Source organism: Aotus nancymaae, unplaced genomic scaffold (assembly GCF_030222135.1).
Source record: "Aotus nancymaae isolate 86718 unplaced genomic scaffold, 86718_ANA_hifiasm-v0.15.2.pri h1tg000076l, whole genome shotgun sequence".
Lineage (NCBI taxonomy): Eukaryota > Metazoa > Chordata > Mammalia > Primates > Aotidae > Aotus > Aotus nancymaae.
The window spans coordinates 20534599-20544726 of NW_026988491.1; the positions used below are offsets into that span (position 1 = coordinate 20534599).

General features: G+C 52.9%; 1 long non-coding RNA gene across 1 annotated transcript; it reads left to right on the forward strand.

Annotated features, from left to right (window-relative positions):
* Positions 1-101: 101 nt before the first annotated feature.
* LOC105707383 (uncharacterized) lies at positions 102-8017 on the forward strand. The gene is made up of 2 exons (XR_010339403.1): positions 102-3679; positions 3949-8017. It is a non-coding gene; the product is annotated as an uncharacterized LOC105707383 (long non-coding RNA).
* Positions 8018-10128: the final 2111 nt, after the last annotated feature.

The following is a 10128-nucleotide window of genomic DNA, read 5'->3' on the forward strand; positions in this document are numbered from 1 at the left end:
GCGGCGCCCCCCGCGCCAGTGCCCCTCGCCCATGCTAATCAGCCTGGCAGCGCATCTGGGCGGGCGGCCCTGGGAGCCCCTCACCTTCCCTGCCGGGAGCCCCCTCCTGCCAGGCCCCTTCCCCCAGCTTCCCCTGATGCCAGGAGACCCCACTTACTCTGCCAGGGCCCCCCCCACGACCCTAGCCGCCAGGTGCCTCCACCCCACCCCACCTCCACCCCTCCTGCCAGGAGAATCCCTCTCCAGCTGCAGGGAGTGCCCTCTGCCCAGCCAGAAAGGCGGGCGCACCTTGGGCATCTTCTCCCGGCCTCAGTTTCCCCTGAACAACGAGGCAGGTTGCCTTCCATGATCTCTACAGGCACTTCCTGAGCTGGGGTCTCTCAGCAGGTGCCAGGAGGGTAGTGGCAAAACAGCCCTCCCCCAGCTCCCGCCTGCTCTGCCATTATCCAGCCTGCTGGCCTGGGAACGGTCAACCCCAAGCGCTGAGTCTGGGGTTGCCGTCCCCAGAGATGCCTTGAGCACTAATGGAGCTGAGTGTTCCAAGCTGGGATTGGCCGGATTGGCCCTCCAAGAGTGCTGCCCTTATCATCCTTCCCACAGCGAGGCCCTGCTCAGGCAATATTATCATCCGCCCACTAGACGAGGAGCTTCTGGCGGGCAGGGACTCCTGAGTTCCCATAGCACAGTGGTACCCAGGACGCACTGAATGACCTCACAGTTGGAAAGCTGAATGCCCACCAGTGTGGATTACTCTGCTCGGTGGCGGATGGCCATAGGCCACCGGATTTGGCATTTCCAGTACTTGGAAAGAGGCTCAGAGCCTTTCTTGGGAGGTGGGAGCAGGCTTCTCCTGGGAGATCACCACTTGGTGTCTGAGCTCCATTGTCCAACAGGAACATCCCCATACCCAAGCCTCTGGGGAAGGGAGGAAATTGTCTTTCTGCAGAAAGCTGTGCGCAGGTGCACAGAGCCTGGCCAGCATGCCCATCAGCAGGTCTAGAGGCTGGGGTTGCAGACGTGGGGCCTCTCGGCATGAGGCTGCCAAGGACCCATAACTTCCTGTAGCATCTGTTCTCCTGGCACGTGTGAAGTCAGCGGCCCCACCTGATACCAGAGACAGCCCCCGGTGTTGGGGGCATCATACTCCGGGGCGCATTCCACTCAGAGCACAAGGAGCCAGGCCCCATAGACAGGCAGCCCCAACCAGTCTCAGGCCGAAGAAGGAGGGACCAGGGGAGGCTGTGAAATGGGGCACCAGAGGAGGGCAGCCAGCCTCAGACCCTCAGACAGCAGAAAATCCAGCCTGGGGGTTCAAGGCCTTTCCCCAGTCCTCTCTCAGTGTGCAATACAGGTTCTAAACAGGGAGTAGTGACCCAGCGACTCTCCCTGGTGGGTTTCCCTTTCCCTCCAACTTAAATATGAAGTAGACATAATTACATGTACCTCACTGCTCCAAGAATCTCTTAGGGCCGAATGCAGTACATCACGCCTGTAATCCCAGCGCTTTGGGAGGCTGAGGCAGGCAGATCACTTGCGCTCAGAACTTCCAGACCAGCCTGGGCAACATTAGTATGAGACCTTTTCTCTACAAAAATAATAATAACAGTAATAAGGCCAGGCAGTGGCTCATGCCTGTAATCCCAGAACTTTGGGAGGCTGAGGCAGGCGGACCACCTGAGGTCAGGAGTTTGAGACCAGCCTGGCCAACATGGTGAAACCCTGTCTCTACTAAAAATACAAAATTAGCCGGGTATGGTAGTGCATGTCTGTAGTCCCAGCTACTCAGGAGGCTGAGGAGGGAGAATTGCTTGGGACCAGGAGGTCGAGGCTGCAGTAAGCCATGATGCAACCCCTGCACTCAGCTTGAACAAGACCCTGTCTCAAAAAAAAAAAGACTCACTTAGAACCCTGGATGTTACCGTCCCCAGCACCGTGTTGCTGGCTTCAGTTTCCTCTGCATCCCTACCCCAGTCCCTGCTTGGCTGGCCAGATACCACCCCAGCTGTTTTCCAGCCACCTCAGCTTTGTCCTGCACACGGTGTTCTCCTGCCCTTGGAATGCCCTCTCAGCCTGCCCCTCCCTTCTCCATTCACCCCTTGCCAGGAAGCTCATACTGCAAGGCTTGTTTCAGATACCACCTCCTCCAGGAAGCTGCCCTTGATCCTTTCCTCCTCCCTTTTCCCACCTGCCTAGGTTTTTGATGCCATGATAAGGAATTTGACTGCAGATCCTAGGGCAATAGGGAGCCACTGCAGGTTCTAAACAGGGAGCAGTGACCCGGTGACTCTCCCTGGTGGCCTCAGCAGACAGCATGCACACAGGGGTTCTCAGACATCCGGAATTGATAGGCTGGTCAAATTTCAAAGGAGTGTTACAGACCTACTGAAGATTGCCAACTTTCTATTTTTCCATGTTAGAGCCTTTAGAAAAATAATTATAATTTCCCTTTTTGAAAGAATATCTTTAAACCAAAAAAAAAAAAAGTAGGAAGACAATCTCAAGACAAAGGCCATTCCTTTGTGCTGGATAAACAGAGCCTTATGGAAAACTTGCCATGTGGTCCTCATATTTGATGGTTGGAAAACAGCTAGCGGTGGTATCCAGCCTAACAGTTGGAACCATGATCAGGGCTGGGCCTCCATATGGGTAGAGGAGTCTCAGCATCCCTTCCTGTCCAGACCACAGGTTTCCTGAACCCCCCTAGACCAGGTGGTCTCCTTTCTGGTCCCCTGGCTGCTCTGGGGCCCTCTAACCTGGAGGTTCTCAGAGGTCAACCCAGATGAGTATTGGGCTGGCCAGTGTGATGAGCGCCCACCATGGGGAGACCCCTGGGGCAGCCTGGAGGCTCACTGCAGCCTCGACCTCCTGGGCCCAAGCAATCCTGACCCCAAGATGCAAGGACATTTATGAGAATAGAGAAGAGGGACAAGGCACAGATGCTCTCTGTCTGTTCTCACGTGTGAGGCCAGGAACAAATGTGTGTGTGCGCACAAGCCTGGGGCCACCCTCGGAGGAGGGAATCCATGATGCATGACCAGCCCAAGTGGAGCGTCTGCACTGAACCTTGTGGAATGTTCTAGAAGGAGACTCATCCTCCCTTCCCAGGGCAGGCTGCACTGTGGATGTTCTGCTGATCAGGTGGTGGGTACCATCCATAATTAGCACTGAAATTCTGGGCTCAGCATCAGAGCTGGGAGGCCCAGGGTGATGACTGAGGACTCAGCATTGAAGAGAGGCCTGAAGCTGATTAGAGGCAGGTTACAGGAGTTATACCTGCTCTATTAGGTGACGTGAATGTGTAATCTTGTTTCCAGCTTTCCTTTGCCCTTTAATCCTTCTTTGTCAAGAACAAATTTCAAGCCATCCTGTTTCCAAATGATCACGTTTGAAAGGGGATGGTCTGGATTAACCTCCGACCAGTGCTGGTCCATGTATCAGTGCTTGGCCGCTCGCTTTAACCAGGCTGTGTTGTCCCGGACTTGCTCCTCCAAACATGATGTGACTCAGCACTCACATCAGGCCCTGGGCTAGGCACTGAGGACACTCAAGACACAGTCCTTGCTGTCTTGTAACCATAGGCAAGAAGAGCCTATTTCCCAGGAGTGACTTGTCATAACTAAGGGATCCATCCCAGAAAGCTTCCTGGAGGAGGTGGTAGCTGAGTGGAGACTTGCACATGGTAAGTGCTCATTAGGGTCAGCTGCTGTTGTTATTCCCAGTAGGAATAAGAGGGGAGAAGCCCTGATCACCATGAGGGTGGGAAGCCCATCCCCTTCAGATGGAACGGCATTTGAGAAAAGGCAAGGAGCTCTCTCCCAGCCAAGTGGGGCATGGGGCAGGGCGTCGCGATCAGTGATCGGGAAGTGGGGAGGTGGCGAGGCTGGAGAGAAGCCGGGGGCCAACCCTGCTTTGGTTCTTAAAACAAAAGAGTTTTGTTTTGTTTTTAAGGTGGGGACAGGAGCTGTGGATTTGAGAAACCACTCTGGCAGTGGCTGGGGGAAGGCTGCAGTCAGGGAGGCCACTATTCAGGTGAGGGAAAGTGTGGCCATGGAGAGGGGAGGAGCGCAGGCTGAATTACAGGGGGTTTTAGGAAGGACAGCCAGGACTTGTTCATCTAGTGGCCTTAGGGCCCTGGCTCATGCTCAGGATGGACAGATGCAGAAGGGGTGCCCCAGGTCAGCCTTGGTTTGGGGCTGAGGCCCTGTGTGACTGGGCTGGGTGGAGTGGCCACTGGAGTGTCCTGCAAGACACTCCCATGCTGCCGTGACGGAGGGGCCTGATGGTGGGAGGCTTCAGGGGGATCCTGGTAGTGGCCGCTTCATACGGGGGTCCTGCTTCCCCTCAAAGACGCATGGAGGACTACGGAGCCCGTAACTGCGGGGCCGCTCTCCATGCCAGAGTGAAGAGCTGGGGGGCCTGGTGGAAATGTGCAGGGCACGTCACGCCCACACCTGAGAAAATGTCTCAGTCCTGATGGCACCAGCAAACAAGCAGTTAAAAGTATTCCATGGCTTCCAGGGTCACAGAGTGGAGCCTTCCCCAGAGTCAGGAGCCTGCGTCCAGGGTCACTGCCCCTGCAGAGCTCAGAGCCCAGACCTCCCTGCCCACTCTCTTTGGGATTGATTGCTCAGCAAAGACAAAAAGGCAGTGACCCACCATGGACCAAAGCCCCGGAGCCAGGGCCTGTCCCCCGACAGTGGTGTTCCTGCTGTACCAGGTCTCCCGCCAGGTAGGATAAGACACCTCTGTGTAAAACTCACGCCCACACACTCCCGCGATGTCGGTGCAAAAACAATCTGTTCGCTCTTCCTGGAGTGCTGATTGGTAATACTATATTCAAAAGCCTTTAAAAAGCGAATCCTCGGTGACATTACAATTATTCCCCTGGGAGTACCCCCGGGAATTATCAGAGATATACCATGAAGACGTTCATAGCAGCAGGTTTGTAAATCACCTCAACAGCCAACCATCAAGAGTGAGGTAAAGAAGTTACATATGGGACATCTGAACAATGGATTCTTCTGCAATCATTAAAGTGTGACCTAGAAACATTGAAGAGGAGGTGAGTTGTTTGCTGCATATTAGTGAAAGTGCAGAGAATAAAACGTGACGTACGATCACAATGATTTAAGTATGTATTAGGAACAGACAAAGGCTGAACGAAGATACACCTGGATGTCAGCTGTGTTTCTCTGAATTGGGGTTCTATCTGTTATGTTCTCAGGGGTGCTTTCCCATGTTTGCAAATTTGCTGATGATGAATATGTATCACCCATGTTTGCAAAGGGAGTCAGTTGTGTGTGTGTCTCAATGGCACAGAAATAAAACGGCAAGTTAACGATTCACAGTGACTCAGTGCTCCCACAAAGCAAGTTCTCTCTCCTAGCTTGGAAATTATGATGGAAAATGCCGGATGTGTGACGCCTGGCTTGAGCCCTGTTTGTCCAGAGCTGGGCTCCCCAGAAGGGCAATCCCCAACCACCTGGGCAGGGTCATCCAGGAGGAGCTGGTTATGTGTGCAGGCCTTGTTCCATGCAAGATTCTTGGGACCAGAATCTCAGAAATATCTTTTCTTTTTCCTCCCTAGAAATGTCTTTGTGTGTACATCATAAAATATACATAACAAAAATTGTCATTTCAGCGCATTAAGTACATTCACATTGCTGGGCAACCATCACCCTGGTCCGTCTCCACACCTTCATCATTCCAAACTGAAACTCCATACCTATTACATAATAACCCGAGGTCAGGCACTGTGGCTCACACCTGTAATATCAGCACTTTGGGAGACTGAGGTGGGCAGATCATGAGGTCAGGAGATTGAGATCATCCTGGCCAACATGGTAAAACCCTGTCTCTACTAAAAATACAAAAAAATTAGCTGGGCGTGGTGGTGCACACCTGTAGTCCTAGCTACTCAGGAGGCTGAGGCAGGAGAATCCCTTGAACCTGGGAGGCAGAGGTTGCGGTAAGCCGAGATTGCACCACTGCACTCCAGCTGGGCGGCGGAGTGAAACTCTGTTTCAAAAATATATATAATAATAATAACTCTGTCTCAGCTCTCCCCAGTGCCCTGTAAGCACTGCTTTACTTTCTAACTCTATGAATTTCACTACTCGAGGGACTTCAGACAGGTGGACTTGTACACTATGTGTCTTTTCGTGACTGGCTGACTTCACTCAGTGCCATGTTTCCAGGGTTCATCCCCGTCAGAGCATATGTCAGAACTTCATTCCTTTTGAAAGCTGAATAGTACTCCACTGCACATCTGTATAAGCTGACTTTTCCTTCCCATTCATCTACCCATGGACATTGGGGCTGTTTCCACCTTCTGTCCATCATGCATAATGCTGCTGCTTTTTGTAGCAAAAGTGTGCAAATATTTGTTAGTGTTCCTGTCGTCAATCCTGGGGGGTCTATAGTTAGGAGTGGAATTTTTGGGTCCTGTAGTAGTTCTGTGTTTACATTTCTGAGGAACCCTCATATGGTTTTCCACAGCAGCTGCACCGTTCTACATTCCCACTAGCAATGCTAACATTCCCACCAACAGGGCTAGTTTTTACATTTTTTATAAAGACAAATTCTCACTATGTTGCCCAGGCTGGTCTCCAGCTTGTTTTTGTTTGTTTGTTTGTTTTGAGATGGATTCTCACTCTGTGGACAGGCTGGAGTATAGTGGCAGGATCTTGGCTCACCGCAACCTCTGACTCCCTGGTTCAAGCCATTCTCCTGCCTCAGCTTCCCGAGTAGCTGGGATTTGCCTCAAACTCCTGAGTAGCTGGGATTACAGGCATGCGCAACCATGCCCAGCTAATTTTTGCATTTTTAGCAGAGACAGGATTTCACCATGTTGACCAGGATGTTGAAATCCCGTCCCTACTAAAAATACTAAAAATGTTTGTATTTTTAGTCGAATCGGGATTTCACCATGTTGGCCAGAATGACATCGTGATCCACCTGCCTTGGCCTCCCAAAGTGCTGCGAGTACAGGTATGAGCCACCGTGCCCGGCCTTTTTTTTTTTTTTTTTTTTTGAGACAGAATTTTGCTCTTGTTTTCCAGGCTGGAGTGCAATGGCTCAATCTCGCCTCACTGCAACCTCTGCCTCCCGGGTTTAAGCCATTCTCCTGCCTTAGCCTCCCAAGTAGCTGGGATTACAGGTGACTGCCACCATGCCCGGCTAATTTTTGTTTCACCATGTTGGCCAGGCTGGTCTCAAACTCCTAACTTCAGGTGATCCACCTGCCTCGTCCTTGGTCTTGAGTTCTTGAGCTCAAGCAATTCTCCTGCCTTGGCTTCCTAAAGTGTTGGAACTACAGGGGTGAACCACCATGCCCAGCCAGGAGTTCTTTATATAGTCTGCAAATGAAAGATCTTTTTTGTATATAGAGTACTCGAGTTTAAACCAATTGTTAAAATACTGATTGATTACTTTTTAAATTTGGAAAACATAAAGATAAAAAGGGAGGTACAAGCAGCATTCGTGTTTATATGCTCTGACTCAGCAATTCCACATCTAGGGACTGGACATGCACAAAGATTTAGCTGAAAGAATGTTTATCATAAAAGAAGGAAGGAAGAGACGGAATTGGAAACAACATCAATATCCAATAATCTCATATGGGTTAAATAAAATACAGCCCCGCTGGGTATGATCACAAACGCTGTGGATGAACACTAAATGATGTGTGACATTTAGAATATAGCCATGGTTAAAAAGAAAAAGTTGTAAAGTATTTACAGCATGATCCATTTTTTGTCTCAACAAATGCATAATTGTGTAAAAAGAAAGAAAGAACGTCAACTGTTAACAATGGTCATCTCGTGTGAGGGAATCAGGATACTTTTTTTCTTTGTAATTTTTTCCAGTTTTCCAAATTCCATGCAGTAAACGTGTGGTCTTGCAATTAGAAAAAAAAAAATGTTATTTTCAAAGGTAGCCGCAAGCGTATATACAAGGTTATCCTGATTATGTAAAAATCCGTATAGTTAGATTAAAAAGATACTCCAGACCAGTATTTTGCTTGGTGACTCGGAAAGTTTTCTCCTTTTCTTAGTTTGCACTCGCCTAGGTTTTACAAATTTTCCACTGTCTGGTTGTTTTATCTGGTTTAGAGAGGGGGGAAAAAAACAGCGAAAGTTGTTTAATTTTAAAGTGGAGACCTAATTTGCGCGAAAGGTCGGAATCAACCCCACTGCCCGCCACGCAGGCCCCGCCCAGGCCTAGGCCCCGCCCCTGCCCAGCCAGGCCCCGCCCCACAGCCGCCGCCCTCCGAGTCTTCCCCTGAGCTGAGAGGGCTAAACACAGACCCCGCCTAGGCCCCGCCCACTCCACTGCGACGCAACGTCCGCACAGCCCTTGTCCTGGGATCTAAGAGATGGCCGCCGAGGCCCCGCCCCCTGCACGTAGAGACCCGGCCCCCAGACTTTGCCCCGCCTCCTCAGCTGCGGCGCTACGTCCGCACGGCCCGTCGCACCCTCGCTTGGGCTTCCGGAACGGGCCGCGCCGAGGCCCCGCCCCCCGGCCGCCCCAGGCCCCGCCCTTTTGGCTACGGCGTGGCGTCCGCGCCGCGCGTCGCGTCCTTGTCCCGGCTTCCGGGGCGGGACGGAAGACCGGGCGGGCCCGGCCAGTCCAAGGCGCCGCGGCTTCCGCCCGGGAGGGGCGCTGGTCCAAGACGAGGTCGTGCGCGCGTCCTGCGATGGTTTTTTGCTGTCCCCACCCGCCCCCAGGTGCGCGGGACGTAGAGGCCGGACAGCCGGGAGGCGGAGATGAAAGGGGCCGGCGGCGAGGCCCCGGGGGCGCCCGTGCCAGGCCCTGCTGCAGCTCCCGAGAGGTCGGAGGCGCGGAGCCTGTGCGCTGGGCCGGGGGCCAGCCCGCCCGTCGGCCTGCGCGGGACGCACCGCTCGGGCAGAAAAGTGACATCAGAACCCTAGGCTCCGTTGTCAACCAGGGTTACTGATGTCACCCCCTCTGCACGGGGAGGAAGGTGTGGCCCAGTGAGGCGTTCTCCGGTCCTAGTCAGGGTCTGCCCTGGGTGGGAGGGATTGCGGGACCCCTCTCCGCTGGCTGTGACAGCCTAAGCTGATGAGCTGTTTCTAGCCAGATCGCCCCTTCGGTGAAGTCTGAAGCCCCGACATGCATGACAATGGCAGCTGCCCTGTATTGGAAAGCACGAGCCAGGCCATCCTGGACTTAACACGTAAACGTGTTATCTCAGTACTCCTGGCAGCTGTATTAACGTGCTGGTCTCACATGCCACCCCCTTTCAGAGGTGATGGGCCGAGGTCAGAGAAGCAGCTTGCCGGAGGCCCTGGAGGGCAAGGGGGCACAGCCTAGATTTGGACCCAGATCCCCGATTCTCAATCTCATCGGTTAGCCTGTGTGCTGACCCGGCATCCTGTGATAAGAATTTCCCTTCATAGGTGTAGCTGGCCGCCAGCTCTGTTGATTACCTTCTCTCACTGCTGCCTCATCTCCAGCCGGAAGATCCTATTACCCAGAGCTAAGCCCCTCTCCCAACTCTCAAGCTGCTCAGCATCCCTGAGCTTGACCCAAGTTGCCTGAAGATCCCCACCTACCTGTTACCCCAGTTCTCTGAATACTGGCTGCCTCCCTTTGCTTGAGATGGGAAAGGATGCCCTCTGCCCAGCATCTGAAGAAAGGGCATGAAGAAGTAGGTGAGCCCCGGATGGCCCACGTGTGGCACCAAGCCTGCCGGGCCTGTGGTGCCAGGGCTGCAAGGGCATGGCAGAACACCCCCAGTGTGCCCACACACAGTGGCAAGCCAGCCCCCAGGACACTGAGGCTGCCTCTCCCATCTATACCCCATCCTTCCTGGCAATGCGGAGGGGCAGTCTGGCTTTTTCCTTGGCTTTCGAGGTTGGTATATGCTGGATGTTGGCAGCAGACAGGACACCCCAGCACAATGAGCCACAGCAATCCAGACTTTCTAGCCTCCAAGTGTACCTCAGAGCGGAAGCTCCACATTTGATTTTTTTTTTTTTTGGCTCCATATTAAAGAACAAAGCATAGGAACTGGCCAGGCCCCTCTGTAAACAGAAAACACATGTTTTCTCAGAGAATGGGCCCTTCCTTTCCTTGTTTCATCTCCCATGGACAGAGGCCTCC